Below are 14,931 nucleotides of genomic sequence, written 5' to 3'. Positions count from 1 at the left end.
AAGAGCAATACAAGTGTGTTATAGAAAAATTAGAAAACAAATTACTAATGTAAATTTTTTAAAACTACAGGTCTATTTGTTAATCCTCTGAAGTACGTCCTTCCAGAATTTTTATGAACCCATCTGTCTCAACCTCCTTATTGTGTTGTATTTCATTTTGTAATGCTTATTATAACCTGATGTCTATGGTGTATTTATTTGCTTAATTATTTATTGTCTGTTTCTCCCACTTCCATCCATCTATTTCTTCCTTCCAAGAGAATGGACGCCTCTTGGGGGAAAGCACTTTGCCCCTTTTCTTCACTATTAATCTCAACCCCCCATCCCTACCCCCAGCCTCAAACAGTGGCTGAGTTTGGAGTGACATGTTAGGAGTTCATAAAGACTTAGCGACTGAATGAACCAATGAACAGTTGATACTCGCTAAATATTTGGAAAATTGAAAGCCAGTAAGTACAGGCCAACGTGGCCGGCGTCAGGGAGATGACAAGTGGGTTGGAAGTTCTTCCTTCTCCACCTCATCATCCTTATCTCCTCTGCTGTTGACTAAATCAGCCCATTAAGTCCTGTTTGAATTCAGTACATTTAGCTACAGGCGTGGATTTGGTTCACGTTCATGATGTGAGAAGTTACAGAAGAAGGAGGGGATTCGGTAGGGGGCCCACTGGACACAGGTGTGTCTGTGCTCTCGTTGCCAGAACGGGGACCGCTCAGCCCTGCCCACCCCTCCAGACCCACCGTGTGACCTGCTCACCAGGTGCCTCCTGACCACACCTGAAGGGGAAGGCTGAGGAGGCTGAGTAACTTCCAGGAGATATTACTTCCTTCCAGGAGAGGAAGGGAGATATTAATAAGCTCTATCATGCATTCCTTTATCCAACATCTGGATGCACTTTAATCACTAATTTCCCAGTCATAGTGAAAAAGTGGTCAAGGAAGTATGTCTTGATTTAGTAAAGAGCCATTGTGTCATTACCAGACAATGACTCCTTCTGGCCAAAGATTCAAAGTCTGATCTCTCCCTTCCCTTGAATTATTTTAGCGAGCATGTCCATGCTGAAACAATTCCTGGGTGTACCATCCTGAAGGGGCATGGGGAAGGTGATGGGGGTTAGACTTTTTTTTTAACTTTTTATTTGGGAATAATTTCAGACTTATAGAAAAATGGCAATAGTCCAGAACCCTTACTAGTGAATAAGAAGATAAAGAACCCAACACAAACATAAGAAAAGATTTGAACAGACACTTCACCAAGGAAGATAACCCACTAGCAAATAAGCACATGAAAAGATACTCAACACCCTTAGTCACAGGGAAATGCTAAACTCACGAAAAGATGCGACTATACTTCTATCAGAGTGGCGAACATCAAAAAAAACTGACCACACCAACTGTTTGTGAGGACAGGAAGAAATCAGGCTCCCATTGTTGGCAGGAATGCAGTAAAATGGAGCAGCCTCTTTGGAAAACAGTTTGGCAGTTTCTTAAAAAACTAAACAAATACTCACCATATGACCCAGAAATTTCACTCCTAAGTACCTACCTAAGAGAAATAAAAATCCATGTCCACATAAAGACTTGTATGTGGATGTTCATAATAGCATTATTCATAATAATAAAACTAAAATCAATCCAAATGTCTATCAACTGTAGAATGGATAAACAAAAAGTGATATATCCGGGCTTCCCTGGTGGCGCAGTGGTTGAGAGTCTGCCTGCCGATGCAGTGGACACGAGTTCGTGCCCCGGTCCGGGAAGATCCCACATGCCGCGGAGTGGCTGGGCCCCTGGGCCATGGCCGCTGAGCCTGCACATCTGGAGCCTGTGCCCCGCAACGGGAGAGGCCACAACAGTGAGAGGCCCGCGTACCACAAAAAAAAAAAAAAAAAAAAAAAAAAAAAGTGATATATCCAATCAATGAAATACTTCTCCACAGTAAAAAGGAAACAAACTATTGACATGCTACAAACTCGGATGACCAAGTGAAAGCAGCCAGACACAAAGACCACACAGTGCATGATTCCATTTGCATGAAATTTCTAGAAAACTGTAAAAGTTTACTAAAGCACTCATACCTGTACACTTAAAAGGGATGAATTCTATGATATGTAAATTAGATCCCAATAAAGCTATTTCTATAAATAGGAACATATTCTAAAGATTGTTCTGTATTGTGCTTTTTCTCTACTCAAAACTGTAACTTGAAGACAGTTTCATATCATCACAGTAGTTCTTCTACCTTTTTTAGTGGTTGTATAATGTTTCATTGTATGGCTGTGACAAAATAGAAATAAATTACATAGCCACACACACAAAAAATGTTCTCCTTTCCCCATTCCGTCCAAAGACCTCAGAGGGATTTAGTTTCTGCTGTGCTCAGATTTAAAAGCTACGCATTCCCTCCTTCCATTCCTCAGACTGTCTGGCGTACCCTATAGCAGATGCTAAGGGTGCCTCACCCATGCCCCCTCAGCACCCGCCCTCCCATACATGCCAGTTTTTTCGACTTTAAGAAAGGTCAGTGTTACTTTTCTTTAAAAAAAATCACAAATTACCTAGCTCCTCCAAAATATCCATCCTCTGGTACCCACAGCTCTCTTTGATCTGAAGACTGATGGCAGGGGTATGCCTAGGTGGGCAGGGGTACGCCTAGGTGAGCCGGAAGACCAAAGAGCTATTGCCCCTTGGAATGGTCCTCACCAATGATGGATGGGGGTTGGTGGATAATGCCCCAGGGTCCTCACTCCCTGGGTGAAGTAACTCTGAGGTGAGATCACTGCCATCTCCCAGAGCTCCCCGGCGGGCCTGACCCCAGCTGCCCACAGTGGTCACGTGTTTGTGAACACACCTGCTTCCGTTTCTCGTCTCACCTCTCCACTCCCCCACCATCCTTCCCACCCAGAAGTGACACACGAATTGGTTCACACATCTGGTACTTTCTGCCTTATCCCTATGCATTCACGAAGATAGAGACAAGCCGCTGAGTCCACAGGCGTTTTAGCAGCATTCATAAGGCGCATGCTTTGCATTGATCGGTTAATTAGAAAGCTCCGTCGGGCCAGATACAGTGCCATCATTCAGCAAGGTCTAACTTGCTTGGCCAATGTGCGAACACAGTATAAATAACTTATAGGTGTTTGGAAAGACGTACAGGGCCAAGAACACAACAGTCAAGCCACCCTCAGCAGAATGCTTTATGACTTAGAACTCACAAAAAGCATAAAGTGGCAAGTTTTTTCCATGCTCACTGGGAAAAAGTCCTGTAAATCTACTGCTGCTAATTCCAACCAACGTAAAAGCATTGCCACCTCTCCAGCTCAACTGTATTTGTGCCAGGCGGGAAAGCCAAGGTACTGATCGAGGCAAAGAAATGACATTTTCACAGAACTCAGAGTGTTCTCCCAAAATGGAGGACAACATACACATCTATGTAATTGACAATTTATTCATCCCACTGGCTGCTCTTATTTCAGTCTGACACACTTGAGCAACCAGTACGCGCTGATGCCAAGTCAAACCATTTTAGGCAGCTGTGGGGAGGCAGTGGGTTGTCACTGAGGGAGCCGGACAAACCCAGACACCTCCCAAGTCCATGAGGAGCAAAGCCGTGGGACCAGATGGGGCAGCAATCCCCGGCGAAGGTCTGAGCTACCAGAAGTTTCTGCAACCTGAAGCCGTGTAGCTTTTAATAACCACGTCATCTCCCATTAATAACAACTTAGACTATCATTAAAGATTTGAGGCTTTGCCCAGAGTTATAACCAAAGCTGCCATTGGTAAAGGCCTTTAAATTTCACCTTGTATTTGCCCAGTTAGGCAGAAGCAGTGGGCTTTCTGGGTCTTGACCAAGGCCAACAGTAGACAACCCCCAGGACAGGCAGAGTTCACCGCTCGGCCTCTTGACTTGGGCTTGACCGTGTGACTTGCGTTATCAATACGATAACATAGAAGCAGCAATGCAGAGGCCTCTGGGTCTCCACCTGCACCCCCTGCCTCTCCCCTGGTCATGAGAAGAGCTGCCCCGGGCTGCCGCTGTCTGTAAGGCTGGACTTAGAATGCACTCAGGTGGAGCAGGCTTGAGGCCAGACCTTGGCGAGAGGCCAAGCCTAGCTGGACCCAGGCCGGAAACAGTCACCCAGCTGAGCCCAGCCTGGATCAGCCACTCCCCTTGCCCTCCAATGTGTGTTGGCCCAACCAAGGTCAGCAGAGCTGCCCAGCTGAGCCCAACCCAGATCAGCCAAGCCCCAGCCAACCTTTACTGCAGGAGCTACATAGACGTTTATTATTAATTTTTCCACTGCATTTGGGGGCAGTTTGTTGCACAGGAAGAGTTGAGATGCAGGGAACCAAGGGGAAGTACAGCAAGCCAGGGGAATCCTGCACAATAGGTTCTCCTTCCTTCCTTCCCTGGACAAATGGGGGCAACTTATAGGATATAATTATGAAATTCACAGTTGCTTCAAAAGGTCCCCACGATTTCGCCAGGAACACCCCAGCTTCCGTGTCCCTTGGTGGGACAATTCCCAGATGCCCCCTACACGGTCTGTCACAGGTCCCCAGTGGGACTGAGCCCCGGTTACCCACAGCAGTCACCTGCTCAGGCCCCACCCTGAATGGCCTCTCCCCCCTCCCTGCCCCAGCTGCACCCCCTTATGCCCTTCTGTACTGCCCACAGAAACTGCCCATAGAAACCCTCGCACCTGAATTTTCGATTCAAACTAAGACATGGCTCATTTTACAAATAATATCGAACACTTGAATGTGCCAGGCATCATGACACACAGGTGACTTCACCTCTCTGTACCTCAGTTTCCTCATCTGTAAAATGGGGGCAAAACCAGTGCCGCTCAGGGCTGTTGTGAGAAAAGAAAGCGTAACGTGCCTAGCACAGGACCTGGCTTGTGGCAAAGCCTTTAATAAATGCTACTATTTTCAAGCAATTCTTGCTTCTCCTTATTACCATCAGGTTTCCAAGCTGCATCTGCCTATTGGAAAGAATGGGTAGGACTGAGGAAAAGAAAAAGGAAAAAAAGAGAATGAAGAAAAAGGAACACATTCCATCCTCATGAAACCACTTTAAAAGTCTCAGCCAGCTGATGGCAGCACTGCCTTTAACTGAACCATGAGCACGGCCATAAACGAGCATCCTCCATCGACTATATTTTGTTCAGGGCGTACTTGTGCAGGGGAAGCCTGAGAACCAGAGATGGTACAAGAGGGGCGTCCGGGGGGAGATGCCGGTGGGGTCCCGCTCCTCGGAGCACATGGCTGGGGCACACGAGCCCTTCCCAGAGGAACTGGGAGGAACTGAGTGAGGAATATTCCAAATGGACTCAGCAGGGGCCCGAGGACTTGGGCAGAGGACCAGGCTTGCCCAGCCCCCACCAGAGCATTCCCCGGGCTGCTGTGAAGCAGGGTGCTCAGACCCGGCCTCGGGGGTGGGGTGGGAGCTCAGGACTCTGCCAGGGGAGGAGGCTGGAAATTCCCCACCCTGATTACCCGGGGCTCCTGATGACCTGGGGGAGGGCGGGGTTTCCCCCAGGTAGCTGCTTCTTGCTGCTGCTGAATTCTCTAGGGTGACACCTTCCTAAGCACAGTCCTCAGACCTCAGACCTCCTTCCAAGCAGTGGCTGGGGAGGGGAAGGGATGACACCCCGCTGTCCTGATTACACCTGGCTGGGCAGCCGTTTCTGTCTGACCTGCAGGCCACACAGCATGGCAGTGTTCAGGGTCATGCACCGTGGAACCCATAGCATAGCCCAGCTTCGAACCCTGCTCTGGCCACACCGCCCACCTGTGTGATCCAGGCAAGTTCCTGAACCTCTCAGCACTCAGTTTCCCCATCTGTAAAGTGATGATAACTCAGTCTCAGCCTTCTAGGGCCACAGTGACAAAGAGATGCAAAACAAATGTCAGGAAGCTGGGGTCCGGGGGTGCAAGGTGAAGCTTCCCTGAAATGCCATGGTAAAAGGGATACAGCAGACAGACCATTCGACCCTTCCCCTCCCCTGCAGCAAACAAACCCATCAGACAAACCACGTGCATGGGAAGCCTCAGGAGCAGGAAGCAGACGGCACTGAGGCTGTCCCCGGGTTGCCGGATTCTGCGCAGGGCACCTTCTGCTGACTCAGATGTGAAGGCGGCTCCTACACTTCTCACCTGTGATCTGCCTGCCACCCCCAGCAGACAGAGGGAGAGAAAACTGCAGCAAAGGAAAAGAAACCCTCTTTGCTACCAACTATCCACCCTGTGCTTTGCCTCTATCTCCCCTCCCCCCGACCTGTCTCAACACCCCCTTTTCCAGACTTGGGAGCTGGAGAAGTGGGGGGAGGTGTGGCACCCAGGGCTCTTCTCTTCTGTGTCCATCTCAGCCTCTCCTGCTAGCCTCTCCTCTCAATCCAGTTTCATTTTCTCATAAGTTATAAAGCACATAAGGAGTTTTATTTCCACCACCTGCACTGTAGCGTTGCCAATGCCCCCCCAACAATACTGCATCTTACTGGGTGTGTGCATTTCCGCGGTGGCCACAGTTCTCCACCCTCCCTGCGAGCCTGCCCCTGGCAGGCTTTGCAAACCCTGCCACCAAGGGCTGGAGCCTACTCCTCATCTCTCGGATCTGAACTGTGCTGTGACTTGCTCTGGCCAATAGAAAGCAGCAGCAGTAGCCCTGTGCCCTTCTCGAGCCCCAGCCTCAAGAAGCCGTGCACGTGCGTCCTCTCGGAGTGCTGCTGGGGGGAGGGGACCAGAGCAGAGGTGGGTCACCTGGGCCGAGGCTTCCTCCACCTGTCAGCTCCCAGCCAACCAGTCAGCCCAGAAAACGCAGCTAGACCAGCTGACCCAGGTGGCCTGAACTTCCAACCCGCAGAATCCTGAACTAAATCCATGGCTATTATTTGAAGCTACTAAGTTTTGGGGGGGTTGTTAGACAGCAGAAGCTGACTCATAGATTAGGCACTAGAAAAAGATGATTAAGGATTTAAACTTGCCTAACATTTTGCATGCATTCATTTCTCCTTCTTAAAAAACAAAATCCTCGGGACTTCCCTGGCGGTCCAGTGGTTGGGACTCGGTGCTTTCACTGTCATGGCCAGGGTTGGATCCCTGGCTGGGGAACTAGGATCCCAGAGGCCAAAATAAAAGAAACAAATATCCTCATATTCTGGTCCTGCTGATCCTCCACCTACTGAGCGCAGGATCCGGTGTTGGACACTCTGGACAATGTAGAGAGAAGAGCTGTCCCCAGTTCTGGAGCAGCTGCAATGCCACACAGACATGGAACTAAATTCAAGTTGAAAGACACAAGGCCACCCACCGATACTATGAGCAAAGGCCGACCGCGATGAGTGTGGACGTTACATGTCACATTTCAACATTCATACCAAAGTCAATTCTCCAATGCCGCACATCTGCAAATATCTTCCACTTGAATAACAACCCACTGAGAAATATTGTCTCAGAGCTCTGCCAGTTCCTGTTATTGTTTAGTTTACTGTTGCATTTTGTGGAAGTTCTTTGTTTATAAAAGTGAAACCCAAAGATGTTTTATCTAACAGGAGAAACAAAGGAAGTGACAAAGAAACCTTGACCTCAAAAGACAAACCTTTAGCACCAAGATAAGACTTCAGTATTTATACCTGGAATTTTGCACTTCCTTATATGCTTATATCCTTATATGCTACCATCATCCTTCTCAAGAAAATTCACACTTAACGGCTCTTTGGTATTTATTTAACTTGCATTTATTCACCGTCTACTACAGGTTAGAGTCTGTGCTCAAAACTGAGAAATAGGAGACACAGACCAGGCTCTGGCCTTACGGAGCCTGAAGTCAAACAGGGATGACACAGAAACATGATTATTACTTCACATGATAGGAATCTCGTATAACAGGAGCCGATACCATGAATCTAAGCTCTTGGAGGGAAAGCAGGCAGCTTCCCGAGAGGACCATATGTTTAAGGCAGGATCCCAGGGTTTAACTAGGATTCAAATTAAGGAAAGAGAGCCACAGCAAACTACGTAAAGCTAGTTCTCCCAAGTTGTATTCCCTGGTCCTCCTATTCCAAATGGCTTGCCTTCTCTGAGAGGGCTGTGTTTGAGGGGCAGCGAAGGCCCCAGCTCCCAGTCCAGAAGGAACGGGCCCTGGGGCAGGGGGCGGATCTCACAAGCTGGGGATCAGGGAGCCCTGGGTTCCAATCCCAGCTCCTCGTGTGGCCTTGGGTGAGTCACTTCATCTGACTCGGCCTCCTTCCTCTTACTTGTAAGTCTGTGTAATGAATGACATCTACCTTCAACCGTGTCGCGGTGGGTTTAAATGAGAGAGCACCAAGCGGTGACGATGTTTATCCTCTCCTGAACCTGCTGTGGGGACAGGGCTCCGCGGGGACAGTTCACTTTGTCCGCACTCCACTCGGCAGCGGTGGGGCAGCTCCAAGGCTGGGGGCCTGGCGCCATCGGAAGGCTCCCTCACGTGTCAATGGGGCCTTGGAGGGGCTGTCGGCTGGAACCCCTACTCGGGGCCTTTCCACGGGGCCCAGCTAGTCTCACAGGCAGTCCTGCCCGGAGCGTGAGCGCCAGCTGGGAGCCACGTACGCTTTGCTGATCTTGGCTTTGAGGTCACTCAGTGTCACCTCTGCCGCCTTCCCTGAGAAGGTGGTCGCCGAGTCCCACCCAGACTCAAGAGGAGGGAAAGCAGACCTCCCAGCTTGAGGGGGCCCGGCAAGGCTCTGGAAGAGCAGAGATACCACGGTGGCCATTTAGGGAAACTATGATCCGCCACGGTGACCTATGCGGACGTCCCTCTGATGCTAAGTCCCTTTCATACAGAGAGCTATGATTCCATGAAAAAAAAAATAGATGAAAAGCGGGCATGGGGAGAAAGGCAAGTGGGGGCTGTATGAGAAAGAGGAAGAGGCTTTTCCGTTGGGATGGGGCCACCATCAGGACCATATGCTTTCAGTAATCAACCAGGTTCTTTGCGCTCCCTGATGGCCCAGCTCCAAGATGAGAATGAAATGAATTAATGCATTAAAGCGCTGGGGCCTGCCACGCAGTTGGCGCTCCATAAAGGTGTGCGGTTACAGTTTACGCTCTGGGGTTCCTGAGCTGTCCTCATCCTGGTTGGGCCCTGCAGCCACTGCAATGATAACAGAATCCCTTAGGTACCAGGAAACAGGTAAGCATCCTCCCTGATCCTCTGTCAGAGAGAGGTCACATCCACAGCAGCGTACCAAGCCAGAGAACACCATATCCCCGCACACTGAGGAACTTGGAAACCAGAGTCCAGGCCGTGGAGCACTGGGCTCCAGTCGTCACTTACCCTTCACGCCAGCATCTCTCACTCCAGCCACCACCTGCCCAGCATCCTGGAGGGCTTGAACTGTTATCTCCTCCGGCGGAAGCTCAAAAGTCCACATGTCCTTTATCCATCTACAACACACAGAATTGGCCACTTAGCATTTGTACGCATTTTAAAATGCCACGAAAACCACACGGGGGACTTGCCCTTCACCTGGCTGGGAGGGGGTGCTGAGAGGTGAGGGCACAGTCATCCTTGGTGTCTGCGTGGGGTCGGTTCCAGGACCTGTGGATACGAAACCCCACGATGTCCAAGTTCCTTATTATTAAGCTCCATGCCTTGGGCTGGGTGACTCAATAAATATTTATATCTGACTGTACTTGGAGGCCTTTAGTCAAATGCTAACAATCGTGCTCCTCTTTGTTAACACATCGGTGGCTGTGAAGTTTCTTCTCCCAATTAAAAAAATTTTTTTAATTAAAAAATTTTTTTATCTTCACTTTCCAAGGTTCCATGTCTTTTCTCCTGGTTCTCATATCTGGGAAAGTTAGAAGCCAGCCTTTCCTTCATCAAGAATAGCATGCCTGGGGGGGTACGAACTGGGAGACTGGGGCTGACATATATACACTACTGTATGTAAAATGGATAACTAATGAGAACCTGCTGTATAGCACACAGAATGATGCTACTCAGTGCTCTGTGGTGACCTAAATGGGAAGGAAATCTAAAAAAGAGTGGATATATGTATACATATATCTGATTCACTTTGCTGTACAGAGGAAACTAACACAACATTGTAAGGCAACTATACTCCAATAAAAATAAAACAAATAAAAACGGAGGTGTACGTAGTACGTGAATACAATCAGCCTCCGTATTGGAAGTTCCGCATCTGCAGATTCAACCCCCTCAGATAGAAATTTCGAGAAATTGAACCCACGGATGTGGAGGGCAGACTGTACCTCAAAAGGTCTTTTCTTCCTATTTTGATCCCTATTCCCACCTCTGGGCCAGGTAACGCAAGAAGAGACTTGCTTTACCAGAATGTTCTCTACACCCCTATGCCAATGCTCAGATTTCTAAAACTCCAAATAGTCTTCCACGTTAAAAAAGGAACTAATCAGCAAGGATGCTGTCTTCCCCATGAATTCAGTGACAATTTGTTCCTTTAGCTCTTGCATTACCTCAGCTCCAACAATGTAAACAGTCCTGAAACCTTCAAGTCTAGGATTTGGAGATGGGACAGAATATGAAATTCCCAAATGATTCCATTTCTTTTTCTTTTTTCCTAACAACACCCTCACCTTTTTAGAATTACCTAAGTGCATGAATGCAGTCATCTTGCTTACAAACAAACAGATAACAAAACATAAATGCTAGATCAATGCTCAAGTTTCCTTTAGCAGCCTAAATGTCCACTGACAGAGGAATGGCTAAAGAAGATGTGGTACATAACTACAATGGAACATCACTCAGTCATAAAAAAGAATGAAATAATGCCATTTGCAGCACCAGGGAAGGACCTAGAGATTATCATACCAAGTGAAGTAAGTCAGACAGAGAAGACAAATATGATATGACTTCACTTATTTGTGGAATCTAAACTGTGATACAGATGAACTTATTTACAAAACAGACTCACAGACTTTGAAAACAAACTTGTGGTTACCAAAGTTGGGGAGGGATAAATTAGGAGTTTGGGATTAACATACACACACTACCACATACAAAACAGATAATCAACAAGGACCTACTGTATAGCACAGGGAACTCTACTCAATATTCTGTAATAACCTATAAGGGAAAAGAATCTGAAAAAGAACAGATACATGTATATGTATAACTGATTCACTTTGCTGTGCACCTAAAACTAACACAACATTGTAAATCAACTTATACTCCAATATAAAATAAAAACGTCATTTTAAAAAGCTCAAGTTTCCTTTGACCGTCACCACTAATACCTGCAGCCTGCAGCCTTGGCACACATGGACACTGTCAGAACTTGGAAGGATATCTTTCCAGATCAATTCTGTGCAAACATTCAATCTCTCTCTCTCTCTCTCTCTCTCTCTCTCTGTCTCTCTCTCTCTCTCTGTCTCTGTCTCTCTCTCTCTCTCTCTCTCTCACACACACACACACACACACGTGTGTCCTTTCTAAATAAATGTTTATGTGTCGTCCTGCACATTGCTTATTCCATTCTCAGGATGTCTTATCAGGGTTCCTACATCAGTATAAAAGGATGAACTTATCCTTTTTTAAACTCTTTCATCAGTATTTCATAGTCTCACTGCTCCGCCAGGCTGTGTAACTGGACGCTGACCTCCTTGACAGCACCTCCCCTGGTACCCTCCCCAGCACATGGCACACACACCCCCTCCTTCATTCCCTGGGTTCACAGTTTCTGGCCTGGAATAGCCTCCCCGCCCTCTCCATGTACTTAAGACTCAGCTCTAAGGCCTGGAGGCAACATATTTGGTCTTGAATCCCAGTTGAGTCTCTCAGACAAGTTACTTAATTGTTACTTACTTGGGTTCCTTCTGTGTAAAGTGGGGTGATTGTAATAGTACCTGCCTCAAAGGGTTGTTCTAAGGATCAAGTAAAATAACCATGGAAAGCACAGGCCCATTTCAGGTTACTTAGCAAATGCTCAATAAATGTTAACCGCCACCCACCATCACCGACATCAGTCACTGTCATCCTCATCCTCACCTTTTTTTTTTTTTGATAATAATTTAAATCCCACTTTCCTTAATTCAGATTTTCCTCGGAACCCCTATTTCACGCGTAGATAGGGCTACTGAAAAATGATCCCAATAAGCTTCAAGCTCCATTTACATCACTTATAAAGTCTTCTTTTTAAAAATTTTTTTTTCTTTTTTCAAGGAAAGGCATTTTATTTTAAATATAGCAGTGTGTACACGTCAATCCCAAACTCCCGATCCATCCTTCCCCCACCCCTCCCCCCGGCAACCATGAATTTGTTCTCTATGTCTGTGAGTCTGTTTCTGTTTTGTAAATAAGTTCACTTGTATTATTATTATTTTTTTAGATTTCACATATAAAGGATATCATATGATATTTGTCTTTCTCTGTCTGACTTACTTCACTTGGTATTATAATCTCCAGGTCCATCCACATTGCTGCAAATGACATTATTTCATTGTTTTTTATGCTGAGTCATATTCCATTGTATATATGTACCACATCTTTATGCATTCATCTGCTGATGGGCATTTAAGTTGCTTCCACGTCTTGGCTATTGTAAATAGTGCTGCAATGAACACTGGGGTGCAGGTATCTTTTCGAATTAGAGTTTTCATCTTGTCCGGATATATGCCCAGGAGTGGGATTGCTGGATCATATAGTAGTTGTATTTTCAGTTTTCTGAGGAACCTCCATACTGTTCTCCGTAGTGGCTGCACCAATTTACATTCCCGTCAACCGTGTAGGAGGGTTCCCTTTTCTCCACACCCTCTCCAGCATTTATTGTTTGTAGATTTTTTAATGATGGCCATTCTGACCAGTGTGAGGTGATACCTCACTATAGTTTTGATTTGCATTTCTCTAATAATTAGCTATGTTGAGCATCTTTTCAAGTACCTCTTGGCCATCTGTATGTCTTCTCTGGAGAAATGTCTCTGTAGGTCTTCTGCCCATTTTTTGATTGGGTTGATTGGTTTTTTTTTTTTTTTTTTCCGTACGCGGGCCTCTCACTGTTGTGGCCTCTCCCGTTGCGGAGCACAGGCTCCGGACGCGCAGGCCCAGCGGCCATGGCTCACGGGCCCAGCCGCTCCGCGGCATATGGGATCCTCCCAGACCGGGGCACGAACCCGTATCCCCTGCATCGGCAGGCGGACTCTCAACCACTGCGCCACCAGGGAGGCCCTGGTTTTTTTTTTGATAGTGAGCTGCATGAGCTGTTTGTAAATTTTGGAGACTAATCCCTTGTCAGTTGCATCATTTGCAAATATTGATATTTTCTCCCATTCTGTGGGTTGTCTTTTCATTTTGTTTATGGTTTCCTTTGCTGTGCAGAAGCTTTTGAGTTTAATTAGGTCCCATTTGTTTATTTTTGTTTTTATTTCCATTACACTACACAATGTCTTCTGATCTTTGCTGATAGATCAATAAGAGGTCGGGCTAATTTACTGGCCACTGTATCCAGGTGGGCTGCACAGTCACACAGAACAAAGGGGTCCAGTGAGGAAAGGAAGCTTATCCTTTCAAGGCACAAAAAATCCAGTGCTTCCTCCACTATATTGTTTCTATTATAATATTAATTAAGTATGGACAAATAAAATAACTAGGTATCAATACCTTATTCTCAAGAGCTTGTACAATTATAAAGCCAAGCACAAGGACAAATTATATAAGAACAAGAATGTAACCAATACAATTAGAAGTAACAAGATTAATTTAATGTAAGAGATGATGTTGTTTTGCTGAAACTCGTCCTTGCGACGGGAGTATAGTGGAGTTGCATCTTCTGTGAGGGAAGGGCTAACGGAAGAGAATCAGTCAAGGGTCACCCTCCAAGGTAAGCTGCTGTATGGAGAGGCACCCACCCACACACAGACCACCTGGGGAAATCGCAGACTCCGAGGGGAAGAGCAGGTGAAACTGCTCACACGATTCAAATGATACCAACCTCTCTTCCACTCTCTGTGTTCTCCTCGCCCCAACCCACATGTCTCTGCCTGAACCTCTGTGAACTTCATCCACTTGCCCCACTAGACTGCACTTGCCTTCACCTGGGGCAAAGCATCTATGCCCTCAGCCCCCCTGTTCCCTCCTCCTACCCTCCAACAATTCCAATCTGTGGGAAGACTTGGCCCCAAGGCAAATTAAAGAAACACAAACCAGAGGCAGGACTGAAATTACCTGGCAAGACTTGGCTACAAGGCTCAAACCCTGCCAGGGTCGCACCCCTGGCTGCACAGCTAAGGTTTAAGCACCAAAGCAAGCCCCATGGCCAGGTCACACCTGAAATCAATTCCAGCAGAATTTGTGGGGGTGGACCCACACATTCTTAATTTTCAAAGCCCATTGGGTGATTCCAATGTTGAGTGAAGGTTGAGAACCAGTGATCTAGTGATTAATGGCTTTCAATCTCTTTGGATGTCTGCCCACAGTAATACAGTTCACATCATGACCCAGACCTGCATGCACACATACAACACAGAAACAAACATTTTATAAAACGGTACCTAACTCTTACATCCTGATGTTTTCCAGTCCATTCACTTTTATTGAAAGCAATGCTGGACATGCCCATTAATGAGTCATAAGCCACTAGTCCACTAGAAGTCATGACCCCCAGTTTGATAAACATTGCCTTAGATGACCCAGAATATAGTTAGATGAACTATGAACCATTATCCTTAAAATAAAAACACACTTCAAACATTCCCAAAGAGGATACATGAACCCCTGAGCATAAGTCCATACTTACAGATGCCCATTTTGAAAATCCTTATTATATTCCAATCTCTCATTTGACAAAACAGGAAAGGCCAAACTCGTATGTCCATCCACTCAGTGTGCACATATGTCTGTGTATGTTCTGCTTCGCCCACTAACCATGATTTCACATCTATATTATCAGGCAGCATTTTGTCTACTTGAAA

At 46.7% G+C, this 14,931-nt stretch overlaps 1 protein-coding gene across 2 annotated transcripts in view; it reads right to left on the bottom strand.

Moving 5' to 3' along the window:
* RIN2 (Ras and Rab interactor 2) overlaps positions 1 to 14,931 on the bottom strand; it is a 235,323-nt gene that overhangs the window by 182,683 nt on the left and 37,709 nt on the right. For both annotated transcript variants that reach the window (XM_082600450.1, XM_082600447.1), the window contains exon 2: positions 9,320 to 9,429. The gene's annotated coding sequence lies outside the window, so the exon portion shown is untranslated. The remainder of the gene's footprint in view (positions 1 to 9,319; positions 9,430 to 14,931) is intronic.

The sequence above is a fragment of the Mesoplodon mirus genome (assembly GCF_964341445.2).
Source record: "Mesoplodon mirus genome assembly, chromosome: 15".
Classification (NCBI taxonomy): domain Eukaryota; kingdom Metazoa; phylum Chordata; class Mammalia; order Artiodactyla; family Ziphiidae; genus Mesoplodon; species Mesoplodon mirus.
This window is presented reverse-complemented; position numbering and strand designations above follow the sequence as displayed.